The following is an 18,595-nucleotide window of genomic DNA, read 5'->3' as shown; positions in this document are numbered from 1 at the left end:
TCGCCCCATCCTGTCGCGACCTTATGAGCCGACGAAACCTGCTTTTAGGGTGTGTGCTCGAGCTTTCTGACTCGCCCCATCCTGTCGCGACCTTATGAGCCGACGAAACCTGCATTTTAGGGTGTGTGCTCGAGCTTTCTGACTCGCCCCATCCTGTCGCGACCTTATGAGCCGACGAAACCTGCATTTTAGGGTGTGTGCTCGAGCTTTCTGACTCGCCCAATCCTGTCGCGACCTTATGAGCCGACGAAACCTACATTTTAGGGTGTGTGCTCGAACTTTCTGACTCGCCCCATCCTGTCGCGACCTTATGAGCCGACGAAACCTGCATTTTAGGGTGTGTGCTCGAGCTTTTTGACTCGCCCCATCCTGTCCCGACCTTATGAGCCAACGAAACCTGCATTTTAGGGTGTGTGCTCGAGCTTTCAGACTCGCCCCATCCTGTCGCGACCTTATGAGCCGACGAAACCTGCATTTTAGGGTGTGTGCTTGAGCTTTCTGACTCGCCCCATCCTGTCGCGACCTTATGAGCCAACGAAACCTGCATTTTAGGGTGTGTGCTCGAGCTTTCTGACTCGCCCCATCCTGTCGCGACCTTATGAGCCGACGAAACCTGCATTTTAGGGTGTGTGATTGAGCTTTCTGACTCGCCCCATCCTGTCGCGACCTTATGAGCCGACGAAACCTGCATTTTAGGGTGTGTGCTCGAGCTTTCTGACTCGCCAAATCGTGTCGCGACCTTATGAGCCGACGAAACCTGCATTTTAGGGTGTGTGCTCGAGCTTTCTGACTCGCGCCATCCTGTCGCGACCTGATGAGCCGACGAAACCTGCATTTTAGGGTGTGTGCTCGAGCTTTCTGACTCGCCCCATCCCGTCGCGACCTTATGAGCCGACGAAACCTGCATTTTAGGGTGTGTGCTCGAGCTTTCTGACTCGCCCCATCCTGCCGCGACCTTATGAGCCGACGGAACCTGCATTTTAGGGTGTGTGCTCCAGCTTTCTGACTCGCCCCATCCTGTCGCGACCTTATGAGCCGACGAACCCTGCATTTTAGTGTGTGTGCTCGAGCTTTCTGACTCGCCCCATCCCGTCGCGACCTTATGAGCCGACGAAACCTGCATTTTAGGGTGTGTGCTCGAGCTTTCTGACTCGCCCCATCCTGTCGCGACCTTATGAGCCGACGAAACCTGCATTTTAGGGTGTGTGCTCGAGCTTTCTGACTCGCCCCATCGTGTCGCGACCTTATGAGCCGACGAAACCTGCATTTTAGGGTGTGTGCTCGAGCTTTCTGACTCGCCTCATCCTGTCGCGACCTTATGAGCCGACGAAACCTGCATTTTAGGGTGTGTGCTCGAGCTTTCTGACTCGCCCCATCCTGTCGCGACCTTATGAGCGGACGAAACCTGCATTTAAGGGTGTGTGCTCAAGCTTTCTGACTCGCCCCATCCTGTCACGACCTTATGAGCCGACGAAACCTGCATTTTAGGGTGTGTGCACGAGCTTTCTGACTCGCCCCATCCTGTCGCGACCTTATGAGCCGACGAAACCTGCATTTTAGGCCAACGAAACATGCATTTTAGGGTGTGTGCTCGAGCTTTCTGACTCGCCCCATCCTGTCGCGACCTTATGAGCCGACGAAACCTGCATTTAAGGGTGTGCGCTCGAGCTTTCTGACTCGCCCCATCCTGTCGCGACCTTATGAGCCAACGAAACCTGCGTTTTAGGGTGTGTGCTCGAGCTTTCTGACTCGCCCCATCCTGTCGCGACCTTATAAGCCGACGAAACCTGCATTTTAGGTTGTGTGCTCGAGCTTTCTGACTCGCCCCATCCTGTCGCGACCTTATGAGCCGACGAAACCTGCATTTTAGGGTGTGTGCTCGAGATTTCTGACTCGCCCCATCCTATCGCGACCTTATGTGCCGACGAAACCTGCATTTAAGGGTGTGTGCTCGAGTTTCTGACTCGCCCCATCCTGTCGCGACCTTATGAGCCGACGAAACCTGCATTTTAGGGTGTGTGCTCGATCTTTCGGACTCGCCCCATCCTGCCGCGACCTTATGAGCCGACGAAACCTGCATTTTAGGGTGTGTGCTCGAGCTTTCTGACTCGCCCCATCCTGTCGCGACCTTATGAGCCGACGAAACCTGCATTTTAGGGTGTGAGCTCGAGCTTTCTGACTCGCCCCATCCTGTCGCGACCTTATGAGCCGACGAAACCTGCATTTTAGGGTGTGTGCTCGAGCTTTCTGACTCGCCCCATCCTGTCGCGACCTTATGAGCCGACGAAACCTGCATTTTAGGGTGTGTGCTCGAGCTTTCTGACTCGCCCCATCCTGTCGCGACCTTATGAGCCGACGAAACCTGCATTTTAGGGTGTGTGCTCGAGCTTTCTGACTCGCCCCATCCTGTCGCGACCTTATGAGCCGACGACGCATTTTAGGGTGTGTGCTCGAGCTTTCTGACTCGCCCCATCCTGTCGCGACCTTATGAGCCGACGAAACCTGCATTTTAGGGTGTGTGCTCGAGCTTTCTGACTCGCCCCATCCTGTCGCGACCTTATGAGCCGACGAAACCTGCGTTTTAGGGTGTGTGCTCGATCTTTCGGACTCGCCCCATCCTGCCGTGACCTTATGAGCAGACGAAACCTGCATTTTAGGGTGTGTGCTCGAGCTTTCTGACTCGCCCCATCCTGTCGCGACCTTATGAGCCGACGAAACCTGCATTTTAGGGTGTGTGCTCGAGCTTTCTGACTCCCCCCATCCTGTCGCGACCTTATGAGCCGACGAAACCTGCATTTTAGGGTGTGTGCTCGAGCTTTCTGACTCGCCCCATCCTGTCACGACCTTATGAGCCGACGAAACCTGCATTTTAGGGTGTGTGCTCGAGCTTTCTGACTCGCCCCATCCTGTCGCGACATTATGAGGCAACGAAACATGCATTTTAGGGTGTGTGCTCGAGCTTTCTGACTCGCCCCATCCTGTCGCGACCTTATGAGCCGACGAAACCTGCATTTTAGGGTGTGTGCTCGAGCTTTCTGACTCGCCCCATCCTGCCGCGACCTTATGAGCCGACGAAACCTGCATTTAAGGGTGTGTGCTCGAGCTTTCTGACTCGCCCCATCCTGTCGCGACCTTATGAGCCGACGAAACCTGCGTTTTAGGGTGTGTGCTCGAGCTTTCTGACTCGCCCCATCCTGTCGCGACCTTATGAGCCGATGAAACCTGCATTTAAGGGTGTGTGTTCGAGCTTTCTGACTCGCCCCATCTTGTCGCGACCTTATGAGCCGACGAAACCTGCGTTTTAGGGTGCGTGCTCGAGCTTTCTGACTCGCCCCATCCTGTCGCGACCTTATGAGCCGACGAAACCTGCATTTTAGGGTGTGTGCTCGAGCTTTCTGACTCGTCCCATCCTGTCGCGACCTTATGAGCCGACGAAACCTGCATTTTAGGGTGTGTGCTCGAGCTTTCTGACTCGCCCCATCCTGTCGCGACCTTATGAGCCGACGAAACCTGCATTTTAGGGTGTGTGCTCGAGCTTTCTGACTCGCCCCATCCTGTCGCGACCTTATGAGCCGACGAAACCTGCATTTTAGGGTGTGTGTTCGAGCTTTCTGACTCGCCCCATCCTGTCGCGACCTTATGAGCCGACGAAACCTGCGTTTTAGGGTGTGTGCTTGAGCTTTCTGACTCGCCCCATCCTGTCGCGACCTTATGAGCCGACGAAACCTGCATTTTAGGGTGTGTGCTCGAGCTTTCTGACTCGCCCCATCCTGTCGCGACCTTATGAGCCGACGAAACCTGCATTTTAGGGTGTGTGCTCGAGCTTTCTGACTCGCCCCATCCTGTCGCGACCTTATGAGCCGACGAAACCTGCATTTTAGGGTGTGTGCTCGAGCTTTCTGACTCGCCCCATCCTGTCGCGACCTAATGAGCCGACGAAACCTACATTTTAGGGTGTGTGCACGAGCTTTCTGACTCGCCCCATCCTGTCGCGACCTTATGAGCCGACGAAACCTGCATTTTAGGGTGTGTGCTCGAGCTTTCTGACTCGCCTCATCCTGTCGCGACCTTATGAGCCGACGAAACCTGCATTTTAGGGTGTGTGCTCGAGCTTTCTGACTCGCCCCATCCTGTCGCGACCTTATGAGCCGACGAAACCTGCATTTAAGGGTGTGTGCTCGAGCTTTCTGACTCGCCCCATCCCGTCGCGACCTTATGAGCCGACGAAACCTGCATCTTAGGTTGTGTGCTTGAGCTTTCTGACTCGCCCCATCCTGTCGCGACCTTATGAGCCGACGAAACCTGCATTTTAGGGTGTGTGCTCGAGCTTTCTGACTCGCCCCATCCTGTAGCGACCTTATGTGCCCACGAAACCTGCATTTAAGGGTGTGTGCTCGAGCTTTCTGACTCGCCCCATCCTGTCGCAACCTTATGAGCCGACGAAACCTGCATTTTAGGGTGTGTGCTCGATCTTTCGGACTCGCCCCATCCTGCCGCGACCTTATGAGCCGACGAAACCTGCATTTTAGGGTGTGTGCTCGAGCTTTCTGACTCGCCGCATCCTGTCGCGACCTTATGAGCCGACGAAACCTGCATTTTAGGGTGTGTGCTCGAGCTTTCTGACTCGCCCCATCCTGTCGCGACCTTATGAGCCGACGAAACCTGCATTTAAGGGTGTGTGCTCGAGCTTTCTGACTCGCCCCATCCTGTCACGACCTTATGAGCCGACGAAACCTGCATTTTAGGGTGTGTGCACGAGATTTCTGACTCGCCCCAACCTGTCGCGACCTTATGAGCCGACGAAACCTGCATTTTAGGGTGTGTGCTCGAGCTTTCTGACTCGCCCGATCCTGTCGCGACCTTATGAGCCGACGAAACCTGCGTTTTAGGGTGTGTGCTCGAGCTTTCTGACTCGCCCCATCCTGTCGCGACCTTATGAGCCGACGAAACCTGCATTTTTGGGTGTGTGCTCGAGCTTTCTGACTCGCCCCATCCTGCCGCGACCTTATCACCGACGAAACCTGCATTTTAGGGTGTGTGCTCGAGCTTTCTGACTCGCCCCATCCTGTCGCGACCTTATGAGCCGACGAAACCTGCATTTTAGGGTGTGTGCTCGAGCTTTCTGACTCGGCTCATCCTGTCGCGACCTTATGAGCCGACGAAACCTGCATTTTAGGGTGTGTGCTTGAGCTTTCTGACTCGCCCCATCCTGTCGCGAACTTATGAGCCGACGAAACCTGCATTTTAGGGTGTGTGCTCGAGCTTTCTGACTCGCCCCATCCTGTCGCGACCTTATGAGCCGACGAAACCTGCATTTAAGGGTGTGTGCTCGAGCTTTCTGACTAGCCCCATCCTGTCGCGACCTTATCAGCCGACGAAACCTGCGTTTTAGGGTGTGTGCTCGAGCTTTCTGACTCGCCCCATCCCGTCGCGACCTTATAAGCCGACGAAACCTGCATTTTAGGTTGTGTGCTCGAGAGTTCTGACTCGCCCCATCCTGTCGCGACCTTATGAGCCGACGAAACCTGCATTTTAGGGTGTGTGCTCGAGCTTTCTGACTCGCCCCATCCTATCGCGACCTTATGTGCCGACGAAACCTGCATTTAAGGGTGTGTGCTCGAGCTTTCTGACTCGCCCCGTCCTGTCGCGACCTTATGAGCCGACGAAACCTGCATTTTAGGGTGTGTGCTCGATCTTTCGGACTCGCCCCATCCTGCCGCGACCTTATGAGCCGACGAAACCTGCATTTTAGGGTGTGTGCTCGAGCTTTCTGACTCGCCCCATCCTGTCGCGACCTTATGAGCCGACGAAACCTGCATTTAAGGGTGTGTGCTCGAGCTTTCTGACTCGCCCCATCCTGTCGCGACCTTATGAGCCGACGAAACCTGCATTTTAGGGTGTGTGCTCGAGCTTTCTGACTCGCCCCATCCTGTCGCGACCTTATGAGCCGACGAAACCTGCATTTTAGGGTGTGTGCTCGAGCTTTCTGACTCGCCCCATCCTGTCGCGACCTTATGAGCCGACGAAACCTGCATTTTAGGGTGTGTGCTCGAGCTTTCTGACTCGCCCCATCCTGGCGGGACCTTATGAGCCGACGAAACCTGCGTTTTAGGGTGTGTGCTCGAGCTTTCTGACTAGCCCCATCCTATCGCGACCTTATGAGCCGACGAAACCTGCATTTTAGGGTGTGTGCTCGAGCTTTATGAGTCGCCCCATCCTGCCGCGACCTTATGAGCCGACGAAACCTGCATTTTAGAGTGTGTGCTCGAGCTTTCTGACTCGCCCCATCCTGTCGCGACCTTATGAGCCGACGAAACCTGCATTTTAGGGTGTGTGCTCGAGCTTTCTGACTCGCCCCATCCTGTCGCGACCTTATGAGCCGACGAAACCTGCATTTTAGGGTGTGTGCTCGAGCTTTCTGACTCGCCCCATCCTGTAGCGACCTTATGTGCCCACGAAACCTGCATTTAAGGGTGTGTGCTCGAGCTTTCTGACTCGCCCCATCCTGTCGCGACCTTATGAGCCGACGAAACCTGCATTTTAGGGTGTGTGCTCGATCTTTCGGACTCGCCCCATCCTGCCGCAACCTTATGAGCCGACGAAACCTGCATTTTAGGGTGTGTGCTCGAGCTTTCTGACTCGCCGCATCCTGTCGCGACCTTATGAGCCGACGAAACCTGCATTTTAGGGTGTGTGCTCGAGCTTTCTGACTCGCCCCATCCTGTCGCGACCTTATGAGCCGACGAAACCTGCATTTAAGGGTGTGTGCTCGAGCTTTCTGACTCGCCCCATCCTGTCACGACCTTATGAGCCGACGAAACCTGCATTTTAGGGTGTGTGCACGAGATTTCTGACTCGCCCCAACCTGTCGCGACCTTATGAGCCGACGAAACCTGCATTTTAGGGTGTGTGCTCGAGCTTTCTGACTCGCCCCATCCTGTCGCGACCTTATGAGCCGACGAAACCTGCGTTTTAGGGTGTGTGCTCGAGCTTTCTGACTCGCCCCATCCTGTCGCGACCTTATGAGCCGACGAATCCTGCATTTTTGGGTGTGTGCTCGAGCTTTCTGACTCGCCCCATCCTGCCGCGACCTTATCACCGACGAAACCTGCATTTTAGGGTGTGTGCTCGAGCTTTCTGACTCGCCCCATCCTGTCGCGACCTTATGAGCCGACGAAACCTGCATTTTAGGGTGTGTGCTCGAGCTTTCTGACTCGGCTCATCCTGTCGCGACCTTATGAGCCGACGAAACCTGCATTTTAGGGTGTGTGCTTGAGCTTTCTGACTCGCCCCATCCTGTCGCGAACTTATGAGCCGACGAAACCTGCATTTTAGGGTGTGTGCTCGAGCTTTCTGACTCGCCCCATCCTGTCGCGACCTTATGAGCCGACGAAACCTGCATTTAAGGGTGTGTGCTCGAGCTTTCTGACTAGCCCCATCCTGTCGCGACCTTATCAGCCGACGAAACCTGCGTTTTAGGGTGTGTGCTCGAGCTTTCTGACTCGCCCCATCCCGTCGCGACCTTATAAGCCGACGAAACCTGCATTTTAGGTTGTGTGCTCGAGAGTTCTGACTCGCCCCATCCTGTCGCGACCTTATGAGCCGACGAAACCTGCATTTTAGGGTGTGTGCTCGAGCTTTCTGACTCGCCCCATCCTATCGCGACCTTATGTGCCGACGAAACTTGCATTTAAGGGTGTGTGCTCGAGCTTTCTGACTCGCCCCATCCTGTCGCGACCTTATGAGCCGACGAAACCTGCATTTTAGGGTGTGTGCTCGATCTTTCGGACTCGCCCCATCCTGCCGCGACCTTATGAGCCGACGAAACCTGCATTTTAGGGTGTGTGCTCGAGCTTTCTGACTCGCCCCATCCTGTCGCGACCTTATGAGCCGACGAAACCTGCATTTAAGGGTGTGTGCTCGAGCTTTCTAACTCACCCCATCCTGTCGCGACCTTATGAGCCGACGAAACCTGCATTTTAGGGTGTGTGCTCGAGCTTTCTGACTCGCCCCATCCTGTCGCGACCTTATGAGCCGACGAAACCTGCATTTTAGGGTGTGTGCTCGAGCTTTCTGACTCGCCCCATCCTGTCGCGACCTTATGAGCCGACGAAACCTGCATTTTAGGGTGTGTGCTCGAGCTTTCTGACTCGCCCCATCCTGGCGGGACCTTCTGAGCCGACGAAACCTGCGTTTTAGGGTGTGTGCTCGAGCTTTCTGACTAGCCCCATCCTATCGCGACCTTATGAGCCGACGAAACCTGCATTTTAGGGTGTGTGCTCGAGCTTTATGAGTCGCCCCATCCTACCGCGACCTTATGAGCCGACGAAACCTGCATTTTAGAGTGTGTGCTCGAGCTTTCTGACTCGCCCCATCCTGTCGCGACCTTATGAGCCGACGAAACCTGCATTTTAGGGTGTGTGCTCGAGCTTTCTGACTCGCCCCATCCTGTCGCGACCTTATGAGCCGACGAAACCTGCATTTTAGGGTGTGTGCTCGAGCTTTAGACTCGCCCCATCCTGTCGCGACCTTATGAGCCGACGAAACATGCGTTTTAGGGTGTGTGCTCGAGCTTTCTGACTCACCCCATCCTGTCGCGACCTTATGAGCCAACGAAACCTGCATTTTAGGGTGTGTGCTCGAGCTTTCTGACTCGCCCCATCCTGGCGCGACCTTATGAGCCGACGCAACCTGCATTTTAGGGTGTGTGCTCGAGCTTTCTGACTCGCCCCATCCTGTCGCGACCTTATGAGCCGACGAAACCTGCATTTTAGGGTGTGTGCTCGAGCTTTCTGACTCGCCCCATCCTGTCGCGACCTTATGAGCCGACGAAACCTGCATTTAAGGGTGTGTGCTCGAGCTTTCTGACTCGCCCCATCCTCTCGCGACCTTATGAGCCGACGAAACCTGCATTTTAGGGTGTGTGCTCGAGCTTTCTGACTCGCCCCATCCTGTCGCGACCCTATGAGCCGACGAAACCTGCATTTTAGGGTGTGTGCTCGAGCTTTCTAACTCGGCCCATCCTGTCGCGACCTTATGAACCGACGAAACCTGCATCTTAGGGTGTGTGCTCGAGCTTTCTGAATCGCCCCATCCAGTCGCGACCTTATGAGCCGACGAAACCTGAATTTTAGAGTGTGTGCTCGAGCTTTCTGACTCGCCCCATCACGTCGCGACCTTATGAGCCGACGAAACCTGCATTTTAGGGTGTGTGCTCGAGCTTTCTGACTCGCCCCATCCAGTCGCGACCTTATGAGCCGACGAAACCTGCATTTTAGGGTGTGTGCTCGAGCTTTCTGACTCGCCCCATCCTGTCGCGACCTTATGAGCCGACGAAATCTGCATTTTAGGGTGTGTGCTCGAGCTTTCTGACTCGCCCCATCCTGGCGCGACCATATGAGCCGACGAAACCTGCGTTTTAGGGTGTGTGCTCGAGCTTTCTGACTAGCCCCATCCTATCGCGACCTTATGAGCCGACGAAACCTGCATTTTAGGGTGTGTGCTCGAGCTTTATGAGTCGCCCCATCCTGCCGCGACCTTATGAGCCGACGAAACCTGCATTTTAGAGTGTGTGCTCGAGCTTTCTGACTCGCCCCATCCTGTCGCGACCTTATGAGCCGACGAAACCTGCATTTTAGGGTGTGTGCTCGAGCTTTCTGACTCGCCCCATCCTGTCGCGACCTTATGAGCCGACGAAACCTGCATTTTAGGGTGTGTGCTCGAGCTTTCTGACTCGCCCCATCATGTCGCGACCTTATGAGCCGACGAAACCTGCGTTTTAGGGTGTGTGCTCGAGCTTTCTGACTCGCCCCATCCTGTCGCGACCTTATGAGCCAACGAAACCTGCATTTTAGGGTGTGTGCTCGAGCTTTCTGACTCGCCCCATCCTGGCGCGACCTTATGAGCCGACGCAACCTGCATTTTAGGGTGTGTGCTCGAGCTTTCTGACTCGCCCCATCCTGTCGCGACCTTATGAGCCGACGAAACCTGCATTTTAGGGTGTGTGCTCGAGCTTTCTGACTCGCCCCATCCTGTCGCGACCTTATGAGCCGACGAAACCTGCATTTAAGGGTGTGTGCTCGAGCTTTCTGACTCGCCCCATCCTCTCGCGACCTTATGAGCCGACGAAACCTGCATTTTAGGGTGTGTGCTCGAGCTTTCTGACTCGCCCCATCCTGTCGCGACCCTATGAGCCGACGAAACCTGCATTTTAGGGTGTGTGCTCGAGCTTTCTAACTCGCCCCATCCTGTCGCGACCTTATGAGCCGACGAAACCTGCGTTTTAGGGTGTGTGCTCGAGCTTTCTGACTCGCCCCATCCTGTCGCGACCTTATGAGCCGACGAATCCTGCATTTTTGGGTGTGTGCTCGAGCTTTCTGACTCGCCCCATCCTGCCGCGACCTTATCACCGACGAAACCTGCATTTTAGGGTGTGTGCTCGAGCTTTCTGACTCGCCCCATCCTGTCGCGACCTTATGAGCCGATGAAACCTGCATTTTAGGGTGTGTGCTCGAGCTTTCTGACTCGGCTCATCCTGTCGCGACCTTATGAGCCGACGAAACCTGCATTTTAGGGTGTGTGCTTGAGCTTTCTGACTCGCCCCATCCTGTCGCGAACTTATGAGCCGACGAAACCTGCATTTTAGGGTGTGTGCTCGAGCTTTCTGACTCGCCCCATCCTGTCGCGACCTTATGAGCCGACGAAACCTGCATTTAAGGGTGTGTGCTCGAGCTTTCTGACTAGCCCCATCCTGTCGCGACCTTATCAGCCGACGAAACCTGCGTTTTAGGGTGTGTGCTCGAGCTTTCTGACTCGCCCCATCCCGTCGCGACCTTATAAGCCGACGAAACCTGCATTTTAGGTTGTGTGCTCGAGAGTTCTGACTCGCCCCATCCTGTCGCGACCTTATGAGCCGACGAAACCTGCATTTTAGGGTGTGTGCTCGAGCTTTCTGACTCGCCCCATCCTATCGCGACCTTATGTGCCGACGAAACCTGCATTTAAGGGTGTGTGCTCGAGCTTTCTGACTCGCCCCATCCTGTCGCGACCTTATGAGCCGACGAAACCTGCATTTTAGGGTGTGTGCTCGATCTTTCGGACTCGCCCCATCCTGCCGCGACCTTATGAGCCGACGAAACCTGCATTTTAGGGTGTGTGCTCGAGCTTTCTGACTCGCCCCATCCTGTCGCGACCTTATGAGCCGACGAAACCTGCATTTAAGGGTGTGTGCTCGAGCTTTCTAACTCGCCCCATCCTGTCGCGACCTTATGAGCCGACGAAACCTGCATTTTAGGGTGTGTGCTCGAGCTTTCTGACTCGCCCCATCCTGTCGCGACCTTATGAGCCGACGAAACCTGCATTTTAGGGTGTGTGCTCGAGCTTTCTGACTCGCCCCATCCTGTCGCGACCTTATGAGCCGACGAAACCTGCATTTTAGGGTGTGTGCTCGAGCTTTCTGACTCGCCCCATCCTGGCGGGACCTTCTGAGCCGACGAAACCTGCGTTTTAGGGTGTGTGCTCGAGCTTTCTGACTAGCCCCATCCTATCGCGACCTTATGAGCCGACGAAACCTGCATTTTAGGGTGTGTGCTCGAGCTTTATGAGTCGCCCCATCCTACCGCGACCTTATGAGCCGACGAAACCTGCATTTTAGAGTGTGTGCTCGAGCTTTCTGACTCGCCCCATCCTGTCGCGACCTTATGAGCCGACGAAACCTGCATTTTAGGGTGTGTGCTCGAGCTTTCTGACTCGCCCCATCCTGTCGCGACCTTATGAGCCGACGAAACCTGCATTTTAGGGTGTGTGCTCGAGCTTTAGACTCGCCCCATCCTGTCGCGACCTTATGAGCCGACGAAACATGCGTTTTAGGGTGTGTGCTCGAGCTTTCTGACTCACCCCATCCTGTCGCGACCTTATGAGCCAACGAAACCTGCATTTTAGGGTGTGTGCTCGAGCTTTCTGACTCGCCCCATCCTGGCGCGACCTTATGAGCCGACGCAACCTGCATTTTAGGGTGTGTGCTCGAGCTTTCTGACTCGCCCCATCCTGTCGCGACCTTATGAGCCGACGAAACCTGCATTTTAGGGTGTGTGCTCGAGCTTTCTGACTCGCCCCATCCTGTCGCGACCTTATGAGCCGACGAAACCTGCATTTAAGGGTGTGTGCTCGAGCTTTCTGACTCGCCCCATCCTCTCGCGACCTTATGAGCCGACGAAACCTGCATTTTAGGGTGTGTGCTCGAGCTTTCTGACTCGCCCCATCCTGTCGCGACCCTATGAGCCGACGAAACCTGCATTTTAGGGTGTGTGCTCGAGCTTTCTAACTCGGCCCATCCTGTCGCGACCTTATGAACCGACGAAACCTGCATCTTAGGGTGTGTGCTCGAGCTTTCTGAATCGCCCCATCCAGTCGCGACCTTATGAGCCGACGAAACCTGAATTTTAGAGTGTGTGCTCGAGCTTTCTGACTCGCCCCATCCCGTCGCGACCTTATGAGCCGACGAAACCTGCATTTTAGGGTGTGTGCTCGAGCTTTCTGACTCGCCCCATCCAGTCGCGACCTTATGAGCCGACGAAACCTGCGTTTTAGGGTGTGTGCTCGAGCTTTCTGACTCGCCCCATCCTGTCGCGACCTTATGAGCCGACGAAATCTGCATTTTAGGGTGTGTGCTCGAGCTTTCTGACTCGCCCCATCCTGGCGCGACCATATGAGCCGACGAAACCTGCGTTTTAGGGTGTGTGCTCGAGCTTTCTGACTAGCCCCATCCTATCGCGACCTTATGAGCCGACGAAACCTGCATTTTAGGGTGTGTGCTCGAGCTTTATGAGTCGCCCCATCCTGCCGCGACCTTATGAGCCGACGAAACCTGCATTTTAGAGTGTGTGCTCGAGCTTTCTGACTCGCCCCATCCTGTCGCGACCTTATGAGCCGACGAAACCTGCATTTTAGGGTGTGTGCTCGAGCTTTCTGACTCGCCCCATCCTGTCGCGACCTTATGAGCCGACGAAACCTGCATTTTAGGGTGTGTGCTCGAGCTTTCTGACTCGCCCCATCATGTCGCGACCTTATGAGCCGACGAAACCTGCGTTTTAGGGTGTGTGCTCGAGCTTTCTGACTCGCCCCATCCTGTCGCGACCTTATGAGCCAACGAAACCTGCATTTTAGGGTGTGTGCTCGAGCTTTCTGACTCGCCCCATCCTGGCGCGACCTTATGAGCCGACGCAACCTGCATTTTAGGGTGTGTGCTCGAGCTTTCTGACTCGCCCCATCCTGTCGCGACCTTATGAGCCGACGAAACCTGCATTTTAGGGTGTGTGCTCGAGCTTTCTGACTCGCCCCATCCTGTCGCGACCTTATGAGCCGACGAAACCTGCATTTAAGGGTGTGTACTCGAGCTTTCTGACTCGCCCCATCCTCTCGCGACCTTATGAGCCGACGAAACCTACATTTTAGGGTGTGTGCTCGAGCTTTCTGACTCGCCCCATCCTGTCGCGACCTTATGAGCCGACGAAACCTGCATTTTAGGGTGTGTGCTCGAGCTTTCTAACTCGGCCCATCCTGTCGCGACCTTATGAACCGACGAAACCTGCATCTTAGGGTGTGTGCTCGAGCTTTCTGAATCGCCCCATCCAGTCGCGACCTTATGAGCCGACGAAACCTGAATTTTAGAATGTGTGCTCGAGCTTTCTGACTCGTCCCATTCCGTCGCGACCTTATGAGCCGACGAAACCTGCATTTTAGGGTGTGTGCTCGAGCTTTCTAACTCGCCCCATCCAGTCGCGACCTTATGAGTCGACGAAACCTGCGTTTTAGGGTGTGTGCTCGAGCTTTCTGACTCACCCCATCCTGTCGCGACCTTATGAGCCGACGAAACCTGCGTTTTAGGGTGTGTGCTCGAGCTTTCTGACTCGCCCCATCCTGTCGCGACCTTATGAGCCGACGAAACCTGCATTTTAGGGTGTGTGCTCGAGTTTTCTGACTCGCCCATCCTGTCGCGACCTTATGAGCCGACGAAACCTGCATTTTAGGGTGTGTGCTCGAGCTTTCTGACTCGCCCCATCCTGTCGCGACCTTATGAGCCGACGAAACCTGCATTTTAGGGTGTGTGCTTGAGCTTTCTGACTCGCCCCATCCTGTCGCGACCTTATGAGCCGACGAAACCTGCATTTTAGGGTGTGTGCTCGAGCTTTCTGACTCTCCCCATCCTGTCGCGACCTTATGAGCCGACGAAACCTGCGTTTTAGGGTGTGTCCTCGAGCTTTCTGACTCGCCCCATCCTGTCGCGACCTTATGAGCCGATGAATCCTGCGTTTTAGGGTGTGTGCTCGAGCTTTCTGACTCGCCCCATCCTGTCGCGACCTTATGAGCCGACGAAACCTGCATTTTAGGGTGTGTGCTCGAGCTTTCTGACTCGCCCCATCCTGTCGCGACCTTATGAGCCGACGAAACCTGCATTTTAGGGTGTGTGCTTCAGCTTTCTGACTCGCCCCATCCTGTCGCGACCTTATGAGCCGACGAAACCTGCATTTTAGGGTGTGTGCTCGAGCTTTCTGACTCTCCCCATCCTGTCGCGACCTTATGAGCCGACGAAACCTGCGTTTTAGGGTGTGTCCTCGAGCTTTCTGACTCGCCCCATCCTGTCGCGACCTTATGAGCCGATGAATCCTGCGTTTTAGGGTGTGTGCTCGAGCTTTCTGACTCGCCCCATCCTGTCGCGACCTTATGAGCCGACGAAACCTGCATTTTAGGGTGTGTGCTTCAGCTTTCTGACTCGCCCCATCCTGTCGCGACCTTATGAGCCGACGAAACCTGCATTTTAGGGTGTGTGCTCGAGCTTTCTGACTCTCCCCATCCTGTCGCGACCTTATGAGCCGACGAAACCTGCATTTTAGGGTGTGTGCTCGAGCTTTCTGACTCGCCCCATCTTGTCGCGACCTTATGAGCCGACGAAACCTGCATTTTAGGGTGTGTGCTCGAGCTTTCTGACTCGCCCCATCCTGTCGCGACCTTGTGAGCCGACGAAACCTGCATTTAAGGGTGTGTGCTCGAGCTTTCTGACTCGCCCCATCCTGTCACGACCTTATGAGCCGACGAAACCTGCATTTCAGGGTGTGTGCTCGAGCTTTCTGACTCGCCCCATCCCGTCGTGACCTTATGAGCCAACGAAACCTGCATTTTAGGGTGTGTGCTCGAGCTTTCTGACTCGCCCCATCCCGTCGCGACCTTATGAGCCAACGAAACATGCATTTTAGGGTGTGTGCTCGAGCTTTCTGACTCGCCCCATCCTGTCGCGACCTTATGAGCCGACGAAACCTGCATTTTAGGGTGTGTGCCCGAGCTTTCTGACTCGCCCCATCCTGTCGCGACCTTATGAGCCGACAGTACCTGCATCTTAGGGTGTGTGCTCGAGCTTTCTAACTCGCCCCATCCTGTCGCGACCTTATGAGCCGACGAAACCTGCATCTTAGGGTGTGTGCTCGAGCTTTCTGACTCGCCCCATCCCGTCGCGACCTTATGAGCCGACGAAACCTGCATTTTAGGGTGTGTGCTCGAGCTTTCTGAATCGCCCCATCCAGTCGCGACCTTATGAGCCGACGAAACCTGCATTTTAGGGTGTGTGCTCGAGCTTTCTGACTCACCCCATCCCGTCGCGACCTTATGAGTCGACGAAACCTGCATTTTAGGGTGTGTGCTCGAGCTTTCTGACTCGCCCCATCCAGTCGCGACCTTATGAGCCGACGAAACCTGCGTTTTAGGGTGTGTGCTTGAGCTTTCTGACTCGCCCCATCCTGTCGCGACCTTATGAGCCGACGAAACTTGCATTTTAGGGTGTGTGCTCGAGCTTTCTGACTCGCCCCATCCTGTCGCGACCTTATGAGCCGACGAAACCTGCATTTTAGGGTGTGTGCTCGAGCTTTCTGACTCGCCCCATCTTGTCGCGACCTTATGAGCCGACGAAACCTGCGTTTTAGGGTGTGTGCTCGAGCTTTCTGACTCGCCCCATCCTGTCGCGACCTTATGAGCCGACGAAACCTGCATTTTAGGGTGTGTGTTCGAGCTTTCTGACTCGCCCCATCCTGCCGCGACCTTATGAGCCGACGAAACCTGCATTTTAGGGTGTGTGCTCGAGCTTTCTGACTCACCCCATCCTGTCGCGACCTTATGAGCCGACGAAACCTGCATTTTAGGGTGTGTGCTCGAGCTTTCTGACTCGCCCCATCCTGTCGCGACCTTATGAGCCGACGAAACCTGCATTTTAGGGTGTGTGCTCGAGCTTTCTGACTCGCCCCATCCTGTCGCGACCTTATGAGCCGACGAAACCTGTATTTTAGGGTGTGTGCTCGAGCTTTCTGACTCGCCCCATCCTGTCGCGACCTTATGAGCCAACGAAACCTGCATTTTAGGGTGTGTGCTCGAGCTTTCTGACTCGCCCCATCCTGTCGCGACCTTATGAGCCGACGAAACCTGCATTTTAGGGTGTGTGCTCGAGCTTTCTGACTCGCGCCATCCTGTCGCGACCTTATGAGCCGACGAAACCTGCATTTTAGGGTGTGTGCTCGAGCTTTCTGACTCGCCCCATCCTGTCGCGACCTTATGAGCCGACGAAACCTGCATTTAAGGGTGTGCGCTCGAGCTTTCTGACTCGCCCCATCCTGTCGCGACCTTATGAGCCGACGAAACCTGCATTTTAGGGTGTGTGCTCGAGCTTTCTGACTCGCCCCATGCTGTCGCGACCTTATGAGCCGACGAAACCTGCATTTTAGTGTGTGTGCTCGAGCTTTCTGACTCGCCCCATCCCGTCGCGACCTTATGAGCCGACGAAACCTGCATTTTAGGGTGTGTGCTCGAGCTTTCTGACTCGCCCCATCCTGTCGCGACCTTATGAGCCGACGAAACCTGCATTTTAGGGTGTGTGCTCGAGCTTTCTGAATCGCCCCATCCAGTCGCGACCTTATGAGCCGACGAAACCTGCATTTTAGGGTGTGTGCTCGAGCTTTCTGACTCGCCCCATCCTGTCGCGACCTTATGAGCCGACGAAACCTGCGTTTTAGGGTGTGTGCTCGAGCTTTCTGACTCGCCCCATCCTGTCGCGACCTTATGAGCCGACGAAACCTGCATTTTAGGGTGTGTGCTCGAGCTTTCTGACTCGCCCCATCCTGCCGCGACCTTATGAGCCGACGAAACCTGCATTTTAGAATGTGTGCTTGAGCTTTCTGACTCGCCCCATCCTGTCGCGACCTTATGAGCCGACGAAACTTGCATTTTAGGGTGTGTGCTCGAGCTTTCTGACTCGCCCCATCCTGTCGCGACCTTATGAGCCGACGAAACCTGCATTTTAGGGTGTGTGCTCGAGCTTTCTGACTCGCCCCATCTTGTCGCGACCTTATGAGCCGACGAAACCTGCGTTTTAGGGTGTGTGCTCGAGCTTTCTGACTCGCCCCATCCTGTCGCGACCTTATGAGCCGACGAAACCTGCATTTTAGGGTGTGTGTTCGAGCTTTCTGACTCGCCCCATCCTGCCGCGACCTTATGAGCCGACGAAACCTGCATTTTAGGGTGTGTGCTCGAGCTTTCTGACTCACCCCATCCTGTCGCGACCTTATGAGCCGACGAAACCTGCATTTTAGGGTGTGTGCTCGAGCTTTCTGACTCGCCCCATCCTGTCGCGACCTTATGAGCCGACGAAACCTGCATTTTAGGGTGTGTGCTCGAGCTTTCTGACTCGCCCCATCCTGTCGCGACCTTATGAGCCGACGAAACCTGTATTTTAGGGTGTGTGCTCGAGCTTTCTGACTCGCCCCATCCTGTCGCGACCTTATGAGCCAACGAAACCTGCATTTTAGGGTGTGTGCTCGAGCTTTCTGACTCGCCCCATCCTGTCGCGACCTTATGAGCCGACGAAACCTGCATTTTAGGGTGTGTGCTCGAGCTTTCTGACTCGCGCCATCCTGTCGCGACCTTATGAGCCGACGAAACCTGCATTTTAGGGTGTGTGCTCGAGCTTTCTGACTCGCCCCATCCTGTCGCGACCTTATGAGCCGACGAAACCTGCATTTAAGGGTGTGCGCTCGAGCTTTCTGACTCGCCCCATCCTGTCGCGACCTTATGAGCCGACGAAACCTGCATTTTAGGGTGTGTGCTCGAGCTTTCTGACTCGCCCCATGCTGTCGCGACCTTATGAGCCGACGAAACCTGCATTTTAGTGTGTGTGCTCGAGCTTTCTGACTCGCCCCATCCCGTCGCGACCTTATGAGCCGACGAAACCTGCATTTTAGGGTGTGTGCTCGAGCTTTCTGACTCGCCCCATCCTGTCGCGACCTTATGAGCCGACGAAACCTGCATTTTAGGGTGTGTGCTCGAGCTTTCTGAATCGCCCCATCCAGTCGCGACCTTATGAGCCGACGAAACCTGCATTTTAGGGTGTGTGCTCGAGCTTTCTGACTCGCCCCATCCTGTCGCGACCTTATGAGCCGACGAAACCTGCGTTTTAGGGTGTGTGCTCGAGCTTTCTGACTCGCCCCATCCTGTCGCGACCTTATGAGCCGACGAAACCTGCATTTTAGGGTGTGTGCTCGAGCTTTCTGACTCGCCCCAT

This window comes from Hordeum vulgare, chromosome 2H (assembly GCF_904849725.1).
Source record: "Hordeum vulgare subsp. vulgare chromosome 2H, MorexV3_pseudomolecules_assembly, whole genome shotgun sequence".
NCBI lineage: Eukaryota > Viridiplantae > Streptophyta > Magnoliopsida > Poales > Poaceae > Hordeum > Hordeum vulgare.
This window is presented reverse-complemented; position numbering follows the sequence as displayed.